Below are 23,386 nucleotides of genomic sequence, written 5' to 3'. Positions count from 1 at the left end.
TTTTAGCCAAAGGAAAGAAACTTGTTGGTTCCTAAACTCTTCCGTTTGTCCCTCAGAAAGATCCAGGCAGATTAAGTATAGTCTTTGGCCTGGGTAAATCACAGAATCACAGAATAGTAGGGGTTGGAAGGGACCTCTGTGGGTCATCTAGTCCAACCCTCCTGCTGAAGCAGGGTCACCTACAGCAGGCTGCACAGGATCTTGTCCAGGCAGGTCTTGAATATCTCCAGAGAAGGAGACTCCACAGCCTCCCTGGGCAGCCTGTTCCAGTGCTCTGTCACCCTCAGAGGGAAGAAGTTCTTCCTCATGTTCAGACGGAACTTCCTGTACCTCAGTTTGTGCCCATTGCCCCTTGTCCTGTCACTGGGCACCACTGAAAAGAACTTGGCCCCATCCTCCTGACACCCACCCTTCAGATATTTATAAGCATTTATTAGGTCCCCTCGCAGCCTTCTCTTCTTCAGGCTGAACAAGCCCAGTTCCCTCAGCCTCTCCTCATAGGAGAGATGCTCCAGTCCCCTCATCATCCTTGTAGCCCTCCGCTGGACTTTCTCCAGTAGCTCCTCATCTTTCTTGAACTGGGGAGCCCAGAACTGGACACAGTACTCCAGATGGGGCCTCACCAGGGTGTAGAGGGGAAGGAGAACCTCCCTCGTCCTGCTGGCCACATTCTTCTTGTTACACCCCAGGATTCCATTGGCTTTCTTGGCAGCCAGGGCACACTGCTGGCTCATGGTCAACCTGTCGTCCACCAAGACACCCAGGTCCCTCTCCGCAGAGCTGCTCTCCAGCAGGTCCACCCCAAGCCTGTACTGGTGCATGAGGTTGTTCCTCCCCAGGTGCAGGACCCTGCACTTGCCCTTGTTGAACCTCAGCAGGTTCCTCTCTGCCCAGCTTTCCATCCTGTCCAGGTCACGCTGAATGGCAGCACAGCCTTCTGGTGTATCTACCACACCTCCCAGTTTGGTGTCGTCAGCAAACTTGCTGAGGGTACATTCTAATTCTTCATCCAGGTCGTTGATGAAGAAGTTAAACAAGACTGGGCCCAGTACTGACCCCTGGGGGACACCACTAGTTACCAGCCTCCAACTAGACTCAGCGCCGCTGATGACAACCCTCTGAGTTCTGCCATTCAGCCAGTTCTCAATCCACTTCACTGACCACTCATCCAGCCCACACTTCCTCAGCTTCCCTAGGAGGATATCATGGGAGACTGTGTCGAAAGCCTTGCTGAAGTCGAAGTAGACAACATCCACGGCTCTCCCTTCATCTACCCAGCCAGTCATGTCATCGTAGAAAGCTATCAGATTGGTCAGGCATGATTTCCCCTTGGTGAATCCATGTTGACTACCCTGATAACCTTCTTTTCTTCCACTTGCTTGATGATGGCCTCCAGGATAAGCTGCTCCATCACCATTCCCGGGATGGAGGTGAGGCTGACTGGCCTGTAGTTCCCTGGGTCCTCCTTCTTGCCCTTGCTTTCTTTAAGATACTATCAACACATCCTCTGGCTACTCTTAGAAGAACACGATGACAAAAACCAAATCAAAACACTTGATGCTCTGAGTCAGATGATCTGGATAACAGCAAGAGTCTGCACTGGAATTTCTCCAGGAAAGCTTATACATATGGTGACTAAAGGAGCCACTGGCAGCCAGCTTCATTCCTACAGCACAAACAAAGAGAATAACAATGCTTGAACAGACAGTTTAGCAGTCGGATCTGTCTTCTTGCTCTCTCTCCATGGATGAGAGCTTCTATGGGCAGGTACAGGGGCTGAGTAGTAGATAGGAGAAAATATGGCTGAAAAGAGCTGTGATTCCGTATTAGGAGGAACGGCTACGGAACTGAATAAAGAAGACTTGAGAGATTTGCACCGTACGTTACCTTGCCTAATACAAATAAATCCAGCAAGGCTGTTGGAAATGTGTGCTGGTAAAACCCTTAAAAAAATCAGATAACATTTCATCTTTAAATAATGTGAAAAAGATCTCACCTCCTACCAAAATACTCAAATACTCAATCACTGCCAAACAGTTATCTGAAGGCCAAGATGGTAGCATAAATGATGCAGATGACGAGAGCACTTGAAATTACGGGAACTGTAAAAGAATGCAAAGACACATTGACTGTTTTTACATGACAGAACCAAAGCTACTTGTGTAAGTGAATGGGACATGTTTAAGAAAAGAAAGTGTGAGATGATTCCCCCTATAGGCAGCCTACAGAGGAAGCATAACAGTATTATTGAGACAAAAATACAAGGTTCAAGGAAGAAAAAAGAACAGTGTAAATGCAGGGCCTGTGTTTTCCCCAGGCAGATGATGGCAAATAAACTGAAGAGCTATTGAGAATTTATGTCATGAAGTTTCAGAGCAGTAGGCCAGTTCGCTTAAAAAAATACCTGTAATTGTTCAAAGAAACTGCCTATAAATATGAAATTTTTATATTAGTTTTCCTTGGAGGCTTAGTGATTTGCCTTGGCAGAATAGGATTTTTTAGTTAAAGTAGAAGGAAACAGTGAAAGCACTTTTTAAAATACGATTTGTATCAAACTAGAATCAACAGAGTAAAATAAACTAAAATATTTTAAAATCAAATTAAATCTTTGAATAAAAGTCATGATCATGTGACATATAGTCACTGAGTACATTAAAAGATTGTGAGTCGGAGGACTCCTGACAGAAATTAACACATAGCTGTCCACATACCCAGAATGAACATCACAAGCGAATTTAATGTTGCATCTTTCCCCTGACCTGTGTTCCGGGTAACGTGTTGAATCAAGACAGTCTAAATGTAGCAGAGCCAGCAATGGGAAGATTTCAAACATAACCATGGAGTAAATGTCATTTTCATTTTACAGGTAAGGAAAATATTGCCATTCCTAATTTTAGATAATTTTCAGGTCACAGAATAGGCTAAGTGCGGTGAGTTCTTCTGTATCCTGCTAGAAAAATTAAGACTCTCAGAGTAGAACTGAATAGGTGTCACCTACAGTCCTCTGCAGGTAGCCTCATCGAGCTGGCCAACAGGAGAAGTTGAGGACTTTGGTATTTCTGAAATTTGCATCCTCTGTGAGACTTACATACTTTTTTCAGACCTAATGGAAAGGCACTCTCATTTACTTGGAACAATCAGCCCAGAACCTTCTTCACTACTCTTGCATGCCTTTTTGAAGAGTATAATATACACTTTAATCTTCAACGAGAAAAGGAGGAAATTGTAGTTTCTTTTCATACTATGGCCTAACAGTTAAGTTGTCTATTCAGGGCAAGCGGTAGAGTCTGGAACAGTAGCTGGAAGTTACTACCTCAGGCATCTTAAGACGGCACCAGTTGCTTATCTTCAAGCACCTAAAATATTGCCAGGATGCTTATGCCCTTCTGTTTGTGAGACTTAAACTTATAGTCCTTATTAAATGAATTTTACCTAATTCTGATATTGGTAATATTGAGTTTACTTAATTCTTCATAGAATTTGAAGTGGAGTGTAACCAAATTTTTTTATCTACCCTTCTACTTATCATTCGCAGTTAGCCTTACTGCAAGTTTATGAACTAGTGCAGGTTGGAGGTTCCCATTGACAATGAAGCTGATCTGTTGCTTGAAATGACTTAATAGTTACTGGGCCTTGGAAAGAGAGAAAGCAAAACTTGGTATAGTTTAGGACTATGAGCTATGAGGGAGCCCACAGACACTGTGGTTTGGGCTGTTTATACATTTTACATTATACACGTCTCTTTCAAAAGCTTCCTTGTTCACTATAATGCACTGATGTCAAACCACCAATGCAGATGTTCACTGTAGAAGCAGAAGAGCTGTGAGGTCCACCACACAGAATCAAGAGGAGATAGCTCTCCAAAGGACTGAGTTGTGTTCTCTGATTTTGGTCCTGATGGTACCATGCTGATATCAAACCAGTGTAAGGTAAAGGACACTTAATCTGTCAGCATTTACAATGTCCTCGTGGTAAACATTTTATTTTAGCTATTTCTGAAAGTTTCATAGCAAAAAAATCAAGGTTTTATGGCAACTTAAATGCGTGTTCTATTGTGCTATAGTATTAGTGCTAGAATTTTACTTATAACTTCAAGTGGATCTCAACAATTGCACAAGGGTAATTTTGAGAGAAAGACCATCTCAACATATGTATAGAGAGTGTCTGTTAATTAAAGCACTCAGGGGAGGGAAAAATAGATCACAAACTTATCAGCTCCTGAAATTTTATCCTCAAAGAGGTGAGCTATAGAAATGATGTTAGCTACCAGTCTTATTAAGGTTCGTGTAGTCTGTACAGAGCAAGAATTATAATCTAGCTGAACTTAATTAGAAGTTGGATTTAGAAGTTAGAATCAGTATTCTGATTAAAATCTTGCCGCTATAAATGTCTACAGGGTGTTCAGAAGGGACAGTCAAGGAAGGAAGAGTGGAGGCTTTGCCCTCTACTTCAAGAAACAGATAGACTGTGAAGACCTGTCTCTGAAGAATAGCCACAAGCAGGTTGAAAGATTATAGGTGAGAATCAGAGACTGAGACAACAAAGAGAACCTTGTGGTTGGTGTCTACTACAGGCCGCCAGATCAAGGGGACCCTATTGACAATGCCTTCTTATTCGAGCTACAGGAGGCAGAGCACTCACAGGCTTTTGTCCTGCTGGGGAACTTCAAGCACTCCAACATCTGCTGGAAAAGTAGCACGGCAAGCTGTAGGCACTCCAGGAGACTCCTGGAGTGTCTATTGCCTGGCTTAAGAAGGTATCCTCAATACACTCCAGGAGACTCCTGGAGTGTATTGAGGATACCTTCTTAAGCCAGGCAATAGACAGCCCCACCACAGGGGAAGTGAAACTGGACCTGCTGGTCAGCAACACAAGTGAGCTCATCAGTGATGTCAAAATGGAGGCAGCCTGGCTGCAGCGATCACCGCTGGTTGGAGTTCACAGTCCAGAGGGATAAGGGTCAGGCAAAGAGTGAAGATGGAACTCCAAAGGTTAGGAAAGCAAACATCCAGCTCTTCAATGAGTTAGTCAATAGTACCCCAAGGAATACTGCCCTCAGGGACAAGGGAGCAGAACAGAGCTGGCAGATCTTTAAGGATGCTTTCTATAGAGTATAAGAGTCCTCATTCTGTGGGGTTGTTCAGATTGGAGAAGAGAAGGCTGCAGGGAGACCTTATTCCGGCCTTTCAGTACCTAAAAGAGGCTGACGAGAAAGATGAGTACAGGCTTTTTAGCAGGGCCTGTTGTGGTTGGACAGGGGGTAGTTGTTTTAAACTGGAAGAGGGGAGATTTAGACTAGATATAAGGAAAAAAATTTTACAATGAGGGTTGTGAAACACTGGAAGAGGTTTCCCAGAGAGGTGGTAGATGCCTCATCCCTGGAAACATTCAAGGTCAGGTTGGATGGGGCTCTGGGCAAACTGGTCTAGATGAAGACATCCCTGCTCATTGCCATGCGGAGGTGGACTAGATGATCTTTAAAGATCCCTTCCAACCCAAAGTATTCTATGATTCCATGATTCTCTCTGAAACCCAGACATTCCACTTGTCTGATTTAATTCAGACAGCAATGAAGCACTAACAGTGGGATGACCTGCTCACTATAAATAGAGGTAGGATAGTAACAGGAACATTGCTAAGCACTAGCAAATCTCCCTTACAAGTATCCTTCCAAGGATATTTATTTTTTGGTTCTAAGTATGTGTCCTAAATAATAATCACATAATAACTAGTTAGTACACTGACATTTGAGCACTAGAGAGACTTATCAGATTGATGAGATATTTTCCTCCCTTGGTCCTTGCTTTGATTATCTAATATTATTTTTTTTCTAAAAAATACAGCCTGTGTATTACAGAATTCTTGCTCAGTGAAAGAAAACAAAAGCATACCAAAACCAACAAAAAACCCAAACAAACTGGAAAGCAGAGACTTGGTATATGTGTGTAAACATCCTCTGTTGAGTACTTCTATTAATGTCTATTTATCTCACTCTTGCTCTCTGTGGGTGTAGGAAATAGGAAAAAGACAATTTATATAGTCAGATTAGCAGTATGTTTTATTTTTAAATTTTAATTCCTAATCCTTAACCTTTAACAAAAAAACTGAGCAGAATCCTCCATAATGCAATAGTAGAAAAAGAATGTATAGCTTCCTTGGTTTCTTAAACTATGCCTGAGTATCAAAGCACTAGCCAGGAATAGCTAGTAGGCAACCACAGACACGTGTTTAGACAGAAGAATGGTTAAAGTAGCTAATACTTTGAGAATGCTGCGTTATTTAGTAACCATAATTTTCAGTTATGGAAACAGACTATGTACTTTTCCTTACATTAGTATCCATCAACACTCTGTAAAATTCTAAGGGATTAAATTTTTAGAGCTGCTGAAAATCGTTGGCTTCATTTGTGCCTAGAAGAGCTCTGGATTTCTGAAAATCAGGGCCTTGTCTGCATTTGGCAATTCTGACTCGTGTAATGCTTAGAGGCAGGAGGTGTTGTGTCTCCATCTTATATTTGTTGGATTCCACTTGTCTGAGGAAAAGATTGACCTGTGTCTCTCGCTCTTCATTCAGATCAGAAGTATTCACATTCCCTGTATTACATTGGTAATTTACGGTTAATTACATTTTAGTCTGCCCTTTCAGTCTGTCCTTTCAAAAGAAAGTACACCGTACAGGTGTATCTTACTGTAAGATACACATACATCTTTTTTTAAGCTAGGGCAATGTAACACAGAATATATTCATCAATGAAATATGTAGGTAAAGTAACATGAAAATCAGAGTCACATTATTTGGTGACAAAACTATGATTCTTCAATACAAAATTTTCTTAACGTCAGTAAGAATTGTTCTTGTAAACTCTTGTATGATTAGTTTATCCAGCTGTGTCCCTGGCTGCAAGCGTGTGGTATTAAAGGTGAGGCTGAAAACCAGCAATGTCAAGTTTCGTAGTGAAAACTGGTTTATCTTTTACTAACAATCTTAGCAATGTGCAGTGACCTGCCCTTGGAGTAGTGGTTTAACAACCTTTGCCCAAGCACTCTGTGGCTCTTCTTATATCTTTAATAGTTTATTTGATGGACTATGAAGAACTCCAGATGACAGTTCTATTTCATTTTTGTCACTGCATGGCTCTCTATTTTTCTCGCAGTCTTTTTCTCAAGGGCACAATTCTGTAAGCCAGTGTGGCAATGTTCAAGATGAGTATTGCTTTTTCAGCTACTGTAACTTGATGCAGTATGTGCAAGTCTCAGACATGTTGAGATTCCAGGCCTTCAGAAAAATAAAATCATGGGGAATTTTATATATTCTCATGTCCTTCCCACTGAAAGTAAACTGAAATTACGGGATGTAGATATTATATAGTGAAATTAGTTGAAAATATAGTGTAAAACTCTGTGATTATTGATGAAGTATCCAGCAAATGATATTCCTTCATATCTGCTAGGAAAATGAGCTTACTCGTTACAGATGTCTATGTCTTTACTGACAGTGCATACAGGGGAACAAATGAAAATGAAGAACAGAAGGTATGAAAGAAGGAGACCAGACTGACTAGACACTCCTGTCCAGTTTTTCAAAGAGCATCCAACAATATCTATGCATGACATATTACATGTACAAACATCTACATTAACAGTTCTAGCATAAATTTGCATATGTAAATTGAGCAATTAAAGGTAGGTGTGGCTGTTCATATAAGTGAATTTCCATTTACTTGTGCAAATCAGTGGATTTTGCTCTTCCAAATGCTTTCAGGTGCATATGTTGTGGGAACATATTTTGGCATTCTTTGTTGCATGTCTATTTCCATTTTGACTTAGGTTATGACTCCTCACATGGAGTCTCAAGCCTTGATAGCTAACTTCATGTCAACAGATATTTTATAACCACTTTGACTGCAGTAAAACATGGTTTGCTAAGCACAGAGACAGAAAAATTCGTATTTAACAAGTGCAATGTTATTCATAGCACATCTGTTGATAGTCTATAAAAACGAAAAAAATTAAATTGTATTTTTTTAAGATTAATTCCTTGTGATTATGCCTATGTCAGACCCATGCTATTACTTGGCCCTAACCCTTATTTTGTGTTCCATACTTGTGGACCTCATCCCTCATGAAGATGTGGAATAGGTGGCATAGGTCTAGCCCCTGTTCCCTGTTCCCTGTTCCACACTGGAATCAAAGTATCAAAGTAGGAAAACCAAGTCCCTTGTCATACATGCAGAAGAGGAAGCATAGCAAGGAAAGCGCGGACCTTGGGACTGACACATTACATTTTTCTCCGTGCGTCTTATACAAGGTGTTTTTCGGAATTATTTTTCCCGTGGCCTTTTGGATCTCAAATAAAAAAAAGCCAGTGAAATGTCTGGAATGTCTGGGGCAACATAAATCATTAAAAACTATTTTTTTCAGGCAGTTTGCAAGCTCGTGTCTTTTCTTTTTAGGCCATAAAGGCAATAAACTTATTTTTTGATATGGATTAAATCCTAGTCCTAATTTGACTCCTAGGAACCGAGACTTGTATTGATAGTTTTGTGTCCATGTCTTTTTTTTTATAAACAAGTTGCAAAGCTAACCAAGATATCTGCGGTTGTGCTATAAATGCAGATCTGTACTTTTCTGGAAAGCACGCTCATTTTGTTCATCTAGGTATTTTTCTCCTGCTCTGTTGACTGGTATTGTATCAGAGATATGTCTTCTCTTTGTGTGAATATCATCCTGTCTTCCAACTTACAACACTGTCATGGCTTTCCAGCTATGCATTAAGCTGCCTACTCGTACTGAAGACATCCTGGAAAGTTACATAGATGTGCTACACTTAGAGGAAAAATGATAGTCTAAGTCTCACTGTACCCATTACATATTTTCCAAAACTTCCTATTGCAGTTTAGTGTTCCTCCATGAATATATTTTGGTTCCTATTGATAATATATGTATGATCTTTAGACTTTACTGAATGACTTATTTACGCTTTTGTTTCAGTTGGATATTTTATAAAGTCTCCATATATATAATGTCAGATATATATATATATCTTTTCTACATATAGAAAACTCTCAATCTTCTGGGGCAGAAAAGTCAGTCTGAAACCATCTCTAGGCCAGTCTCTGAATTTAGAGGCAAACACCATAAATCTTCAAGCTTATTTTTTAATGTGAATACACTCATGAATCAAATGGGAATTCCTGCTAAATTAAAGATAAACTATATCACAGTTGTCTTCTGTGTCAGAATTAAAAAAATAGAAATTGTGTATTGCTTGTCTGTTTGGATGAATTTGAAGTAAATGTGGCTAAAATCCTTGTGAACCTGCAGTGCCAGCTCTGTCTTGGCTTCCAACTTTCCTAAGGCTTCAGAATACCCTGAGATTTAAGGCTGGTTGTTTGTGGGAACAGTGAATAAGAAGTACTTGAGCGTATTGTTAAAATACCTCACTGCACGCAGCAAGACAAGACAAAGAGTGCAACCTGCTTGTTCTATCAGTCACCCCGGAGAGTAGGTACTCAATAGCTGGGAATGAGTCCCTTTGGCCACAAGGGATTTTGCCTGCAGTGATCAAAGGCCATGAAAATTAAGAACTGGCATCAAATCCTGTGAAAAGAGGAAAGTGGCAAGTCAGGGTTGAATACATTACAGTATAAATTTCTCATTACAATGAGAAAAGTTCTCTAAAAAAAGAGAAGAAATGGTGGGCAACAGTACTTCTCCTTCCCCAACACGTGACTCAGAGCACACCCAGCTCATGGGTAAATCTGCCACTATGACTTTGTTTGTTGATAAGGTTGATTGTTTTGCAGGCTCAGAGAAAGATTGCTCAAGCAAGGGCAGTGCTCTGGAGGACAAGAGTATCTTCCGCATCAGTCTATGAATGACATTGGGCCTGAAAGGACGCCTGTGATTTTGAAGTCACTCACTGGAAGTTTCCAAAATACATAACTGTTTCAGGATCTTATACTTCCCCTACAAAATTTAAATTCTGCCAATATTGCTCCTATTAATTTAAAAAAAAAGCACTCTGCAATGATGCGAGCAGCTTTCCAGTGTTTGGTTTTGGTCCTTAGACCACAGCAAGTATAGCGGAATTCACCTGTGTTTTCTCTTGCTTTGACATTAAAAGTTTTTGTAGAATCTTTTAAGTACTTTTAAAACTACTACAAATTATGTAAAATGGTATTCACTAAAGATTGGTGTGCAAATCTTTGAGTTCTTGAGTTTTTGTTTACACATGGTATGAACTTCATCATATGCATCTGAGAAAGTCACCATTGCTTGATGCCACTGGCTAGTTTATAACCATCATATGATCAGTGCTAAGAGAAACTTGATTTGAACATAGGTTTCCCTATTTAGGCTTTTAGCTTGCAACACTAGCTTATTTTGGATTTCTGTCAATTTTTGCCTTTGCTGAGCTTCTCTGTTCGACCAAATGAACTAAGCATCACAATTTTTTTCTCAGAACTCTGCAGAGTACCATTGAAATCTAGCCCTGGGATATTACTGGAGATAAATAACTTAAACTCTGGTGTAGGGAACACAGTCAAATCAACATTAAAAATGTCCGGTTTGTATTCAGTTTTGTACTTTTTCTTCAAGAATGAGAGAAGCAACAAGAGAAAATGTTAATAGACAGATCCTTTTTATTTTATAATAGCATAAATGCTTTTCATAGTCCATAGTTCATCTTCTCATCTTGGTGAAATAGATAATATTTCTTTTTTCCCTCTTTGCATAATGCATGGGGCTCTGTTGTTGCTGATTTGGAGATATCATTAACTGTATCATCAGTGTCATTACATTGTTATTTTATTGAAAATATTTAAAATGGTCTGAAGTCTTATCCTCTCTGAAGCTTTTTCTAATTCTGTTTCATACGCACTGGTCTGCATTTTCACTAGGACCCACAAGTTTTATTTATACTGCATTTGCATCAGTAGGGTTTGGTTTGGACAGGGAATCCTACTTAAAATTGTAAGACTGGGTCACACTAAAAATTCGCCTAGTCCTCTTTCTATGACTCTCACTGGCTGTTAGTTGGTACAGGAACAGAGCAGACTTAGTAAGAAGGTGGTATTATGGCAGACCACATATACTACAGTATGTATTTATAGATTACAACAATTTGTGCCCTGCCAATCTCTAGATTCAGAGATGGAACTGATTTTATGGACTTACTTCCAAGAACTTGCCTAATTCTGCCATACCTCAGTTACATCTTTGTAAAAATAAAACCACTCTGGCTTATCCAATCAGTGCCATGTATTTTATGTTGTAAGTAATATTGCAAGAGAATGTATACAAGTTAGCTTGTATGTCTTTTCAAGAAAAGTGGAGACAATATCTTGTCTCTGAGATACCACTGGTTCTTATGCTAATGATTTGGCTTATGGAAAGAGAGTGTGCTCCTTAAGCACCAGAAGTAAACAGTAAACCAGGGTTGGAACTCAAAATGCTCTTGACAGAGGTGGGTTTTTTTAAATAACAAAGATAATGTCTTCAGAAACATGAGGAATTATGCTGGAATACTAACTCATAAATACAGAATAGAGAATAAACTTATATAAGAACTTCTTGCAGAAATAAATCTAGTGTTTGTTGTCAGTGATAAACAGGTGTTATGAGCAGCACGTACAGAAAAGCAGAATGCCATTGAAAGTGTATGCGGGACACATGTAATAATCCTGTTCTTGTGATCGGTGCTAGTAGGACACAGTTGGAACAGGACATCTGGTTTTGGTACTGCAGTCAAGAAAGCGATGAAACCATCTGACAGTCTGAGGAGAGCAAGGAGAATGACCAAAGATCTGTAAAGCACAGCCTACCAGACCAAAGAGGAAAACATAAGGAAGAATTTGCTCTCTGTGTGTCACTAGAGAAAAGGAACTCACTTAAATTTCAGCAAAGAGGAGTCAGATTAGGTATTAAGAACAATATCCTTAAAGTAGAACATGTCACCTTGAAAGATAGCAGCACCCTTGTGACTGGAAGTTTCCAAGGATGTACTAGGCACACATCTCTCAGGAGTAACACAGGTTTACCTGATCCTGCTAAGGGTCTGTGGAGAGAATTTTCTGGCTTTTTGATGTCCCTGTGACACACTGCTGTTATAAGGCTCGTTGAACTTACTGTGTCCTGACAAACCTAGCTTTGTTATAATCCTATTAAGCCAAATTTTCTGTTTGATTGTTTACTGCAATAGGGTTAAGGGACTATCCAAGAAGTAATTTGTAATGCTGTTTTGCAACAGCACCAAATAGTTTACAATTTAAGTGAATAGCATACATGTGGGATAGTGGAAACGGCTGTAAAAAATACTAGGAAAAACAGAGATAATTTGAAAACATTCATGTCTTTTAAAAGCAGCTGTATCCATTTTGATCACCTGCAAAATCTGATTGCCACAATTCTCAATGTCTTAGAATAGGCATCTGTATGATACTGAACAACTGCAAGGGGAAGAGAAATTGTTTTGGTCAGATGTCTACCGCCTGAGACCAGTTTCCTTGTTCTGCATTCACGTAGCCTCTTGGCTGGTGTTTCTGAACATTATTGCAATAGAAATTGCATATGAAATGCTGCACTTTTTGAAAGTTAATAGTAATAAATCATAAAATAAGTACTTTAACAAGTAATCAAAATCACAAGATTTAGATCTTGAGGCTTGTCTGAGCAACCGTACATAACCTCAGGTGTGTGCCTGAAGGTTATGCAGAACAGAAATCTTAGGTAAAAGCCTTTCTCGGGAGACTTCAAGTATACTTTGCTTTACATTAGTCTTGAAAGCAGAATACAACTGTCAGAGTTTTTTTCTGATTTTTCTGGCTTTATACAAGTTCATATTTTTAAAGCATTCATCACTTTCTTGCTTAGCATAAGAAAGCGGCTTTATTCTTTCAAAAAGGCACAAAAAATTAAAATAGTGTCAGAAATAATATTAGCTAAGCAAATGGCTGTAATCTATCTATCTAGCCATTCTACATTTTTTTAAATGGTATGAGGACCATGTTCTCGAATAATATAGTTTGACATGTATGTCATTTGTCTTGTAAGATCTATGTCAAATTACACCCACTTAGGAGCCTTCCTTATGTTTTCCAAATTTGTAAGGAAGAGGGAAGGGTTTAAGAGAGTTCTGGGATTAACTGATTTGAGAGTTTAAAAAGAATTAAGAATGGTGGTGGGGCTGGTTTTTCATAGTCATCAATAAGAAACAAGTGATCAATTGCCTCATTGTCATTTTACTGCAATCAGCAGCGCAGTGACTCACAAAACATGGCAAGTGACACCTGCCATGTTGATCTGCTGAGGCAGTTACACGAGAAAGAACAAGAAAGTATTAGCATAACATTTCCAATACATATTTGACTTCGGAAATTTACAGCTGAAGTATGTGGATCATAGCTCAGAGTCACTTGATTCATAATGTTTTACATATCCCCAAGATGTCTTGAAAGTCATATACATTCCTCAAATCAGTATTTTTAATATATATGACAGTCTCAAATCTGCTGTGAATGGAACAACATTTAACATGTGCAATGTGAAAATACATATTCATAACATGAAATTCAAAGTATTGTAATTTCAGTTTATTCATGTCTGTGAGAACATGGCAAGAGAAAGATGCACAGAGGAGGTTAAGTGATGTACTTGCAGATTTGCTATGATGTGTAAGATAAAAGAGACCCATTAAATTATATATCTTATTTATGGAAAAGGAGAAGTAGCCCCTATGGATTGTCAAATACCATATGAAATATTGCCGAGCATAGTAATGTGTTCTTGCTAATAGTTCCATTGTTTGTCTGGGATCAAGCAGTAAAATACTTGTTCAAAAGATATTTAACATATCTATATATTTTGAAGCCGTTTTCTGTTGTTTTTTTTTTAATTATTTTTAAAATAGCACTTCTTCATTACATTTTTCTGTGATTTAAATAATTTTAAAGGTAACTATGCAAAATAGACTGTTGTCAGCCTGTCAGTTTGGAGCCAAGACATTAAAATAGCTTTCGGATTACGAATTATATTCACAAAGCTGTTAGGCTTTGATATTTTTTATAGCTTTAATGAAATAATTAAAACACTGTTAGTTAAACTCAGTCTTCTGTTGGAAAGCACTTCACAGCATTAAAGCACAGCACAACACAACTGGCAATATTAGATGCTGTTTAGTTTGAAGAAATCAACCGTTTGACCACTCAGAATTTACCCCACTTGCCTTTCTGAGAAGTGAAGTAACCATATCAGAAAAAAACCTCCAAACCAACCAAAAGCATTTGGAGAGTGTAAGGTCATTGTTTTGGAAAAGGAGACTTTAATTTCCAAAACTATTCATCCAACATATTTAAACAGAAAGAAAAACTCAGACTAACAGGGCTAATCAGAAAACAATTTGTTCACAAGATGAAGCATAAATCACAACTGCTTAATGAAGAACAATATTCATATTCATTGACCAAATACTTATTGATTTTAGTCTGTTGATTTCATTTTGGTTTTTCTTTTCTGTAAAAGCGTGTATTCATGTTTGAAATGATCAAAGCATTTTTTGTAGTGTCTTAAAGGATCACAACTCTGATTCCAAATAATTGTGATTTAAGAAGAAGATGCCACAGAGAATTAGAATCTACGTAAGACACCATGCAGTTATTTCATAATCATCTATTTGTAACAGCAAACATCATCCTAGCTTTTGCAACTGCCCTACATGTAGGACATGCATAGCACTTGGTAATATTAAAGAGAAGGTCTCCTATCAGCTAACTCCACACTGCCTTGTGCAATATGCGTTTCTCCATGTATTGTGTTCAGTGTCTTCTGACAGAGCCAGAACCCTAGACTTACAGTTTTACTGGTAAAATATTTCTGACTTTGTTATGCGTTCTTAAAAGCAGTCACACATACAAGATGAAGGTTTGTTATTTGTCTCCCAATTTCCAAGTTTAATTTGTAATTCTGCTGAAAAATTGTATTGTATTGGACAATAAAGCCTATGTATTACACAATATTGGACTTGCTGGCTTTAAGTATTTAAATTTTATGGGTTCATAGCTTTACAAGTGCATAGATTTTTACTCTGCTTTTTTTTTACTCTGCTTACTACTAAGATGTCAAAATCCTTTTGCCAAACCAATCTATCAACTCTCTTCTGACTTAGAAACCCAGATTAGGAACGTGTGAGCTCGACAGATGATTCTAGAAAATTAGTAATTTAAAACTAAGTATAAACTTGCCCATAAGGTTCACTTCAGAGCTTGTCTGGTCCCCAGATTTTTTTTGTTAAGGGACATTAACATTTTGGCATACCATAGTAATACTGATATACTGATTTCACTGGCCTTCACTTTTGTGGCTCTGGAAATTTTCCTAGTATTAACCTTCCAGTGCTTGAAAAATACTATGTGTGTTTCTGAGTCTAATTCCTTGTACAATGTCAGATAACAGACCAAACCAAGAGCACGGAGTCTCACTAGACTTACAGATGAGTTCATCAGCTGAAATCAGCATTAAAGTGGTACATTTTGTTATGCCCCTTTTGCACATAATGGTACTTTGTCTATAGTGAAAATTACAGTTTCAAATGCATGACATATTCACCTTTGTCAGTCCTACTAGCACAAACACTGGCTATTAGATTTGGGTGGTCAAGTTTACATGGCAGGGTAATTTTTCAAAGATGACTGAATAAAATTGATCAAACTCTTTTAAATTTGTTCTGTTTAAAATAAGTACTTTGAACTGAGATGTTCTTAAAAGCAAAATTTTCATTTTCTCTGTGCTCTCAAAAATGATTGCCTGTGAAACTTTACCTGGCTGATAGTCTTACAAGTCTGTAACTTCACACCAAATTTGACCTCAAATTAATTATTTAGGTTTATAAAATACTTTAAAAATATTTCCATATTGAGGTCATTTTTATTCCTTATAGAAGGTCACTTTTAATCTATTTCCATCTGTTTGGATCTGTGCGTCTAGGTACCTTATTGTAAAATTATGATTCTTATGTTCTGTCATTGTTGCTAGTATGCTCTTGCTCTAGGCTGTGCTCTCGTGGTATGATTTAGCCTTAACATTAGTGTCAGGTCTGATGATGAATTTTCCACTGCCTTGACATGATTCCATCTTGTTGCTTTTTCTCCCCTCGCCCTCTTAGATTTGTACTTAATTCACTTGTGCTATTTCACTACTTTATGTGTGTGGTACCTGCACAACCTCTACAATTTGACTCAGCTTTCTGGTGGAGATGCTTTTAATGTCCCTGTTCTTTGTCAAGCTTAAGAATTTTAGCTTTGGAATTCTCCTGTGACTTTTTTTTTTTTTTATAAGATTTTAGGAAGAAATTATTCCCATGGGTCTTTAATATCACTTTCTTGCTTCTCTGGAGAATAATGGTTTTTAAGGTGATCTTTCAGTGAATGATTTGTAGAAGGGAGAGTATAGATAGGTAAATAACTCATTCATATTACCGATCAGGCTGTTCCCTAGTAGGAAAAAAAAAGAAGAAAAAAAGAAAATTATGCTAATACTTCCAACTGTTCAGCATTATTTTCCTGTATTTCTTGTTTTCTGTTTAACCTCTGTAAATCCTTTTTATACGCTCAGGATCCAGGAAAAAGACCCTAATAAAATACTTCAAATGGCTATTTATATTAAATTTTTATCTTTCTGTCTAGAAATCAGATAAAGTTGTGAAAAGCCTTCCTTGAGCCTCACCAGAAGAAATAAGAAATTTTCTTGTTTACCTGCACACTTCCTGCATGAAAACATATGAAATGTTTTTCTTCTCCAGCTTTAATTTTATAGGTGACTATAAAATGCTGGCATAGTGAATAGAGTAGCAGAGTCACATGAGCAGTTGTTGGATTACTTGGGCATCATCTTGAAACTGTTTTATGCAAGGGCTACAACAAGAATCACGGTGTCATACTCCTCACGCAAAAAACTTTTGCTGATTGTTAGAGGCATTGCTTGTACAAGCCGCTTGCTTTTCTAACATAACTGGAAGAAAAGAAAACACAATGGTGAACGGTTGAAACCTTCAAAGCAGAAACTCTCAGCAGAAAATTTCAGCTGAAACTTTCAAAAATTTTGCTGTTCATTTAGTGGGGTATTCCCAAGGAGGTACTCATTTACTTTAACATAAAAAATAGAACCGGGAGGCTATTTTTCTCCCTCTTCTGTATTTAAAGCCTTCTAATAATATTTCTGTTTCACCACTGCTTGAAGTTTTATTGCACACATGGCGTCTGCTGGCAAGTTGGAATGAAACTCAAAGACACCAGAAGAGAACCAAACCTTCTTTAGTGTCTGAAACTCAGCTCCAAATGCCTGAGCAAACATCCCATTGTACACACAGGGTCCCTGGTGAGAAGCTCGGCTCCAGGAGAGAGTCCTTCCCACTGCAAGGTTTTGTGGGGAAATCTATGAGCCTGTCATTCTATCAGTTGAAAGGGTTTCTGGTTTTGGCCTAACACTGTGAGTTTAATATCTAAAGTTTTGGAAGGGAAGTGATTTGTTTCATTTTGCTTAGGCCTTTATGTGGCTGAATTATATTTCAGTAATCCCCAGTATCCATAGCTACAGTACTTTCCCACTGACACAGCAACACTTCCTGATAAAGTTTCCCCATAACTCAGCCAGCAAGCTTGTCTTAACTCCAGCTTCTGTTTCTCCAATTAAAGCTAATTACACTCATACAGGACTAGCTTTCCACTTCCTCCTTTTCTTGGGGTGCACAATTGCCAAGAAGACCTGTATCTGCCAGGAAAAAAAAAATCCTGAAAGCTGGTGCCAATTAACAAAACAAATACATCGCAACTTAATGAGTACGCAGCAGATCAAACCTGATCTTACTCAACAGAAAGGTGGTGTAGAAGTAAATAAAGGGCAGCACTTGGCCACTGGCAGAAGGGCAGGGCATATTATTTTACCACGGAATGCATTTCTGCTTTGCATTACTGGGTAAGACCATGCACTTTCTCCCCTTTAGACCCTGCCCACAGTGCCTAATTAATTCACATCAATTTTGAAAGTATACATGATGAGCTGTCCTAAGGCTAAGCAGTAGCATATTGAGTCACACGCTAGAAGGCCTAGTTTGTGCACTGGCTCAGGATGGCAGGATCCATGCCAGCATAAGAAGCTAAATTGGTTGCAGGGCAGGGGGTGGGGGGCTTGCCAACTAACTGCCTTGCCACATGGCACCATCTGCCAGTTAGTAGACTGATGCTGGCATCAGAACTGAAAGAGCCACTTATCCACTTGTACAGCTATAGGCCACAAGAGTGAAAGGAGAAATGTTTGAAAATAAGGAGGAAGTTGACTAAAAAGCACATCTCGTCTAGCACAATGCCTGTCAGGTTTCTGTCTGGAATACTTTATCATCAGATAAGGGTATTAAGAAATAAAAAAATAATTCCGTGATTATCATATCTTCATACCTCAGATTGCAAACAACTTGAGGTTAATACTTCCAGATGTAAAGAGTTACCTGTTTTGTATAATGGCACACAGAATACTAACAGCTCTCAAATCTTATCCTGCATGAGGTAGCTTCCAAAATCTAATTATTTGTTGATATAGTCTACTTCAAGCCTTCAGAAGTAGTCGGATAAGCAGCAAGGCTTTCTCAAAAGAACGTAAATTTATTTCAAAGTTACTTCAAGGATAACCTGGATAAGAAGCAGAAATTTCATGAAGAATATTGTGTTCTTTGAAACCATTTCTTCTCTTAGGGTCTACCTCAGTTCAAAATTATGTCAACAGGATCCTAGCAGCTTGCACCTGGCCAGGAATCCTTCATCATTTTCCATCTAACAAGAAAATGGAACCTAAGCTGCTTAGATGCCCATCTCTGTGCAATTATTCATATTTCAGGTTCAATTCAACCCCATAATGATGAAATAACAACTATAAATGTTGATGCTAAATGCAAGATCATCTGCTATTAAGAAGAAAAGGTGTTCAAAAAGACATGAAATTAGTAATTGTTACATTGTTGAGATGCTCCATTTCTTTCTAGACATGGTTCTGACCTTGACTTCATCTACACAGCTTTTAGTATGTTTTGTCCTAGAAGTTTCAGATAACGTTTTTCCATTTGTAGCCCACATGGAACAATGTCAGCAAAATACGGGAATCACTGGAGTGAAAAGTGAGCATGCAGGATTCTAAAATAATGTAACATCGGAGAAAACTTACTTGCTTGCAATTTCTTATGGCAGAACATCAGCTAAAGTCCTGTTTGACATTTTTGGAACACAGTGCAAGATCAGTTTAATTGCGTGAACTTAGTAGCTTGAGATCAGTAAGTCCTATCACTCTAAAACTTTTCTCCAAAATATAAAGAACTATGAAACCCGACCTGAAAGACATAGAACATATCCCATCTCCTTCCCCTTTCCTGAAAAATCCTATAGTTTTATACAATTGCGTTTCTTTATTTTGATTACTGAAGTGTCCTGGTTGCACTCTTAGGTTGTACACAGGTAGCTAAGATCCTGTAGTCCCTCGGAGTGTGCACTTGCAGGACCACTTAACAGTGGCAATTCCAATCACATGAGGATCCCACCAAGAAAAAGGAAACTTTCGCTCATGTGGAGACACTGCAAGAGTTCTGCACCAGTCCATGATGGGAGGCTATACAACTTATATTTCTAGTTGACACCTTACTCATAAATTGGCCCCACGAGGCCACTGGTAACTGTCTTAAAGTAGAGCAGCCTAGAGCAAAGTGCCTGAGGCTGATTCAGTTTCCACCCTAACTGATCTGGCACTAGGAAAGTCCTAAGATTACAGAAAAACAAAACCACCTTTGTACAATCCCCACCCTGCAGTGAGTGCTGACATAAGTACTCAAAACTCAGTGAAGGGTTTTGGAAACTAGACAGATAAACAGACCTCCAGAGCAATATTTATTGCTCATTTTATTTCTTTTAATGCTTTTCTACATGGTAATATAACCACAAAAGCACAAAAATGACTAAATACCTTAGACACTTGATGTTCTACTGCCTGCTGACCCACAGTTCATTTCTGTTGTATTTTGTGTATGTTCTGTCATGAGCACACACCATTTATATTATTTATTAATTAGTAATTTTTTTTTTCTGTGTTTTAGGCTGTACTTTACCTGCACATACTTACCGTGATGGTTAGAGCTTGTGGGTATTTGCAGTGTCCTAGGAGGACTAACATTTTCTTTTTAGGGTATTAGATTAGACCTATTAAATTATTTTCAAAAGACATTCAAAAATCGTATAGATCGGGATGGGAAAAGGAATGCAGTCTATTTAATATTAAATGATAAGTATTAATATTTAACGGAGTAAAAGATACATCTTGGTTTATGTTGCTGCTTACAGGAAAATGGGTGATGTTAATCCACACTGAGTTACCTAGAGAATAGTCAAAGTGATGAAAAGTACAATGTGGTGAAACATTGCACCTCGAATGTGTCATGTACTGGAGACCACATTGGTGCTAAACCTGGCAGAACGAATAGAATTTTTTTCAGATTTATAAGAAAGTTTTGAGGAGCCAAGCAAACATCTCTGAGCTTGGGTAGAAGTGTCTGTCACTGAAGTGACAGGGCCAAAACACGAAGACATGCCATTTATTTTAGAGGACATGAGGAAGCTATTTAGGTGAAAATTCTTGAGATTAAGGGACAGGAAGTTTCGCTGATGTGGTTATTTTGGCAAATAGTGTTCAGCAGGAAAACCTTACTGTCAAGATTTTTGTCGTAATGTTCAGAACAAATTAAACTAAAACTAGCAGAATAAATGGAAAGTCAGCGAGAAAAGAGAAATGGGGAAGCAAACAGGTTATGGTGTAATGAAGGTGTGAATATGACCCAAAAAGACCTAGAAGAAACTCAGTATAAGCAGTCACAAAGCACCCTTCACACAGCTCTTCTGCGCCTACCAATTGCAGCACATATGGTCCTTTAGCAGAGGGTCTCAAAACAGCGGGTTAGTTTACATACCATATGTATGCAATTGGTAGGCACGACGGGGTTGCGTTAAGGTTATTGCATCTGCCCTAATTCGGAATTCCCTTGTATTTTTAGGTTTAAGTCGGACAGTAATGTTATTTTAACAGCTTTTGTGTTAAAATTTGCATGTTTTTTTAAACAACATTATAGCTTCCTTTATTTTCTTTTTATTAATTTTGACTTTGTAATAGGGTCTCTGGAGACTTAAAATTGAAACACTTTGTAGAATGATGGCTGTTAGAAGTTCCACACTCACAGGAATGGTTATCAGCTAAACTCTGTGCTGTCTGACTGCTGTCTATTTAACCGAGTACTTAATACTTTGCGTTTCCAGTATTTTCAGAATGTGTATGATCTGTGGATTACTTAGAGAAGAATACTTGTAAACATGTTTTTTTGTTCTGGATGTCTATCAGAAATTACTTGTCTGGGGGAGTTCACTAATATGAAAAGAAGAAGTTTTGGTTGGATGATGTGGTCACCGTTTATATATTTTTACACATAATAACACCCTTAAAAACAAGTTGGGTATGATGTAATCCTTACAATCAAGTTGAATGTTTTACAATAACATCAAAAATTCATCTTCCACTAGTATTTTCAACAGCTGCCTAAAATATTAATAGCAAATATTTTTACGTGGTTCTTAGGAAAAAATACTTAAGGGATATGGAGAATATTATAATGTATTTTTGGAAAACTTTCATAACATTGTGAAGGAATTTTCCATTATTTTTACTATTTTGTAATCAGAACTCATGTAAAGAAAATTGAATGGTCTGGAAAGAAGAGTTTAATGGTCTCCAATATATACATAATTTTTCTGCTAATAATGTATCTGTTACTTAGCTTAATTTTATTTTTATCCGCAGTATGTTATCCACTACCACAAACAGGACACAAGTAGTGCTCCAATATGCAGACCTCAAGGTGAAGTATACTTCAGACAATAACTTGCAGCAGTTACTGGAAGAGTTTAAGCATTGGTTTACCTCTAACTTCCTAGTGCCAGGATTAATAATGTCTGGCAATTGCATCAATATGGTAAAAGCAACAGGAGATGGTAAGGACATCCACATAACACATTTCAAGCATAGCTTAAACTCTTTTGTAAATGCCTTTTATGGTAGACAAATGGTGGAAAATTATTGTCCTTGCACTGAAAAATGGTCGTTACTTCACCCTCCTTCCAAAGAGAGTGAACTCCTGCAAAGTTTAATGTAGGCCAGTAGTGTAGTTTTTAAAAAGGAAAAGTAAGAAATAATCAGACAGTGAAATTTCATAGCTTGTGATAACATGCTAGAAAGCTACTGGAGTTGGGAAATACAGTGCAGGTGAAAAGCACCCATGAGGACATACCACAGCATACGTAAATGCAAAAAACACCAGGACTTTGCTGCTAATCAGGTCATCTGTTCTTTTGAGATTGCAGTCTATGCAAAAGAGTCTTTCCCACATGGCATGGTTTCTCACATTCAAACCTGGAGGAAATTAGGTAGGATTTTCATTATTTAAATTATAGCTACACATACAATTTATATAAGCATCACCAACAGACCTAGATTTTTTATATGAATCCAGAAATTACAGAAATGTATGCCAAAGGCAAAAGTAAATTATCTAAGGTGTAAGTTTTAATTTTCTGTGAAATCTGACAACAAAAGCCAACTCTTGCTTGGGCTGAGCAAACATTCCTTAATGTGGGAAGAAAATCTTCGAAAGTTGAAGTGTAAGTTTAAACAGTGATATCATTAATGTAGAGACGCAGAAAGTCCCCGAACTTTGAAAACCTTAGAGTTCAAAGACTTACACAGTAGTCTTGTAAAATGTTGGATCCTCTGAAGTTTCAACATACATCCAAAAAGCAAAAACTTTTGCATCTGATTTCATTCAGCAGAAACTGCTCCTAAAGTTAACCAGTAGGAAAGGACCAAGTCACTTTGAATTTGTTATGTAAAGCCAAGCAGAACTGAACTGCTCTGGAGCAAATTAATTTTGCATAGTAAAACACACGGTAAGGACTAAGGGAATAAATGTTTTTCACTAGCATCTTTCCAAGCGCTAAAACGAAAATATTCTAAACTTGTAAAATTGAGCTGGGTCTTTAAGTCACTACCAAATTGTGCAACTTTGGCAAGTACTATCCTTGTACAGACTGGTGTTTTAGTGACTTGTGAAAGTCTACCTTGTTTATCACTCAAATTACTGCAAAAGGATGGAGATCTTCAACATATTGAACCAGGTTTGATCACAGAAGCAGGGGCCTCAGAGTCTGTTGTTCCAATAATGGAATAACAGTTTGAAAAAATAGAAAAATTGGTGCTGTGGAGTTTGGAATCAAGGCCTGTATCCTCTTGGAACTGCCATAGTATGGATGGGTCCT

General features: G+C 38.1%; 1 long non-coding RNA gene across 7 annotated transcripts in view; it reads left to right on the top strand.

Annotated features, from left to right (window-relative positions):
* Nucleotides 1-22,207, top strand: part of LOC142362055 (uncharacterized) — a 91,164-nt gene extending 68,957 nt beyond the window's left edge. For 3 of the 7 annotated variants that reach the window (XR_012764618.1, XR_012764609.1, XR_012764611.1), the window contains 2 exons: nt 7,496-7,682; nt 9,806-15,004. This is a non-coding gene — a long non-coding RNA (uncharacterized LOC142362055). Of the gene's footprint in view, nt 1-7,495; nt 7,683-9,805; nt 15,005-21,875 lie in introns of those variants that run through there. The other 4 variants (XR_012764617.1, XR_012764607.1, XR_012764612.1 and 1 more) reach the window with 2 other exon arrangements.
* Nucleotides 22,208-23,386: the final 1,179 nt, after the last annotated feature.

This window comes from Opisthocomus hoazin, chromosome 7, assembly GCF_030867145.1.
Source record: "Opisthocomus hoazin isolate bOpiHoa1 chromosome 7, bOpiHoa1.hap1, whole genome shotgun sequence".
NCBI classification, from domain to species: Eukaryota; Metazoa; Chordata; class Aves; order Opisthocomiformes; family Opisthocomidae; genus Opisthocomus; species Opisthocomus hoazin.
Note: the sequence above shows the minus strand (reverse complement) of the source record. Positions and strands in the feature narration are given on the sequence as shown.